Source organism: Ambystoma mexicanum, chromosome 12 (assembly GCF_040938575.1).
Source record: "Ambystoma mexicanum isolate Mex_15411 chromosome 12, UKY_AmexF1_1, whole genome shotgun sequence".
In the NCBI taxonomy this organism is placed as follows: Eukaryota; Metazoa; Chordata; class Amphibia; order Caudata; family Ambystomatidae; genus Ambystoma; species Ambystoma mexicanum.
Genome location: NC_090936.1, coordinates 553,985,958 through 553,989,922, shown reverse-complemented (window position 1 = coordinate 553,989,922; position 3,965 = coordinate 553,985,958).

The following is a 3,965-nucleotide window of genomic DNA, read 5'->3' as shown; positions in this document are numbered from 1 at the left end:
GTATGCTAAAAGAGATGCTGATGACAACTTTGGAGAATAACATCTTTACATTCGACAATCTTTTCTTTAAACAAACACGTGGAGTCGCAATGGGCGTTAAGTATGCACCAGCCCTGGCAAACTTGGTCATGGTTATGCTTGTAGACCTATTTATATATCAACTGACTGCATTCAGAAATAAATGGGTGAAATGGACTCATTACATACATGACGTGTTACTTATTTGGAGTGGAACTAATCATGAATTGGAAGATTTTTTACATCAGGTCAATGATAACTGTTATGGCTTCGAATTTTCTAGATCCTGCAACAAGTCAGAAATCCATTTTTTTGATCTTTCCATTTTCACAACAGGAGTTAAATTAAAAACTAAAACCTATAGAAAAAAACACAAGTCAACTCAACTCTTTTTGCCACGAGCTGCCATCACAAACCAGTCATTAGAAACATCCCTAAGGGAGAATTTATACGAGCCAAATGCAATTGCACAGAAACATCCGTTTTTGAAGCAGAATGCAAACTATCATCTACCCGATTTACTGCAAGGGGGTACCCCCAAAAAGCTATTGCAACAGCACTAACAAAAGTTCTCAAAATTAACAGGCAATCAACATTGACTACAAGGACTAAAGAATCAAAACAAGATGACACTGTCCAGTTCATCATTACACATGACGCAAATATCAAAGTGATCAAAAAAGCACTCAAAAAGAATTGGTATCTTCTCAAGTTAGACCCTCATGTTGGAAAGTGTATTAAAGAACAACCTACCTTGGTTTTTATAAGAGCCAAAACTCTGAAAAGCACCCTCAGTCCATCCTTATTACCGGAAAAAGAGGAAATATTATCAACCAATTGGCTACAGCAACCGAAATAAGGATTCAGAAAATGTGGATTTTGCACCATGTGCAAATAATGGAATTACAACAACAATAAAACAACAGATCAATTGTCGCTCAAAATATGTTGTGTATGCAATTATATGCACTTGCCAATCATTATACATTGGGAGTACGAAACGAGAACTGAGAGTGCACATACGAGAACACATATCAGCCATCAGTAGCCAGGACAATAACTTACCACTATCACAGCATTGGCAAAGCCATCACCAAATGGAGAAAAAAAAAAGACATCAAATTTATTGGTCTACAAAAAATCCAGATGAACAGACGAGGTGGTAATCAAGAACTACGATTGAGACAGGCAGAAGCCAGATTGATTTTCCATTTCAGAACTGTAGAATTTGGGCTAAATTCAGACAATGAAATGATGAATTTCTTGTAAAGTAATTTCGAATGATTTTGCTAATGTAATAATGTCCTGAAAATATGTTAATCAGGGTGTTGACCATTCTTATGATGTTGAAACAAAATACTCATCATTAAGTTAACCGATTTTCTGGTATGTACTTATGTATGTAATATGCAATTTTTGATATTGCAGGTGGTTAGGACTAAAATAATGAGGAATGTAACAACTACAATAACCAGAATGCACTCACTATATTGAGTTACATCACGGCGACCTTACTCCATGTTTTGCTTAAAAAAAAAAAGAAACACTACACAAACATATACCCGCCTGAGGGATTCGATCTTCATATATAGGCTATTTATGCTTTAATGTCTAAACTCTTTTAAAGGTATGCAATATGCTGCAACAATTGCTTGTATTGGATTAACATTTGTGGCTCCTCATAGCTGTTATTATAAAACACAGCTTTTTTTTTGGAACTTTCAGTTTTTAATATTACAGAGTAAAATGTAAACATTATTGAAGAAATAAGATGTGGCAAAACATGGGGCAACTCCATAATTGCTTCTTACCATAAACGCAATATCAGTTGGGACAGAATATAGCCAAGTTACAGTAGACATGACCAATGAGCCCAAAATATGGCCGCCATAATGGAAACTAAGGTAGGACTAATATACACAAACAAGGTCCATCGAACTAAAAGAACTTTGAATGTGGACACAAACCAACACGACACTTGAGGCAGGAGATGGATAATTTTGAGGTAAGCCCTTACATGGAAGCCCACCTAGAAACGGAGGTCCATGCTATTTTGTCCAACGTCCGTATTAGACATGCTGAGAAGTATGCCCATGTGGAAATAGGTGTTAGAAGCAGCAATGGTGTTCTATAATCAGATATTGTATATTTTGTGGCGCGATAATCAAGCTAAATTGGGATTGCGCTGGGTATCTTGAATAGCACGTACGCGCATTTGAATCCGTTTAAATGTAATAATAATACACGTGCTGTACATGACACAAACGGTTATTCTAATACCAACAAAACAGATAAATCGGTTGATTTAAGTGATACTGGGACATGCCTGCCCAGCACCTGAGTTTTATTTATTTGAAGCAACAATCATCGTGGTTTTTTATGTAGCAAGCCACACATCCAAGTATGTTTATTTTTTCATATAGGTGGGATTGAGCCCATATAATTATGAACAGTATGATACAATCATCTACGCACCGTGGACAATATTACCTAAAGGGTAAGAAACTCAGTAACGTTGTGAAAATTGGGGATGTTTTGTTAACGTTAGGTTACAGGTAGACTTGTACGATAAGCAACTTTCACTTTCATGTTGCCCATTTTTTATCATTATTCCTTCACCCCCACTTCCCCAGACTCTGTACAGCAAAGATATAGAACCTATCCACTGATCAACCACACACTTGTCCATATATAATAAATATGATCAATATTATTTCACTTTTTGTCTTTTTGCTTTTGAAATCAGGTAAACAGTCACCAACCACATATGAATTTTCATGTTTTGTGATCAGGATATATGTATAAATCAACCATGTCTTATATTTCTTGTTGTGTTTTTGTTGATAACCACAACCGGATTTGAAAAAGGCAAAACTCGGTTGCCGAAACACGTGTCATCCACCAAGGGCTACAAAAGCACAAATAAATAATTTTATGCATGAATCACTACTGGAATTGTTCTTGTGAAGAACTTTTTGATTTCATAAAAATTATACCGACATAAACTGGTGCAAGAAGGTGTAAGCACACCCCAATCATTTGTTACTGAACAACGGAGTAGAGGGTCTTTTAGTCTCTGTAGATGCTCAAACCTATGTGACACAAGTAAAAATAAATATATCTTCAAACTAAGGACAACAGAATTCCAAATACAATTTAGGTCGTGAGGTACAATTTACAGATATCAACCAAAAAGTCCCTCAACCTAAAATGTTATTCTTAAGACTGAACCTACATTTTCTGTGAATTACAGAAACTTGGATTCTGCCTTATGATACTACAGTTGCCACTTCATTGACCACATCTTCAACCTTGTTCTGCCATGTTCCCCGTGGCACTACTTGTGGAGGAGGTTCTAGCATAGTCTATCACTCTTCCTTTTCGACTATCTGCTCCCCTTCTGCTCTTCCAACTTATTCTTCCTTCAAATTTATCTATGAAATATTTTCAAAACCCCTCCCTATTTCTTTTATTGTTGTCTATCGTCCTCCTGGCCCCATTGGCTCTTTTTGTGAAGCCATTGACCATCTATTGTCTCATGTCTTACCTACTCAAACCCCTGTCGTTCTGTTAGGGGACTTTAATCTTCACTTGTCCTGTACGCAATCCGCTACTCCTTTTCTCTCGATCCTAGATTCCCATTTTTTCCTACTATTCTCTACTCCCCCATTAAACATCTCTGGTTGCTCTCTGGATTTGATCTTCATCTCAACTTTTACTGCTTCTCCTGTCTTATCTCTTCCTGTATATCTCGCTGATCATTATTTACTTTATACATTGTTACTCCCACTTATTTCTGCTTGTTCCTTCTCTCCTTCTATTGGTCCTATTTTTTCCCGACGTGACCTATGCGATTTTAATTCTTCACTATTTAATTCAGCACTTTCTACTCCTCTCACCTTCTCAGCTCTGAATGCTGATGAGGCATCATCTCCCATTTCCTCATT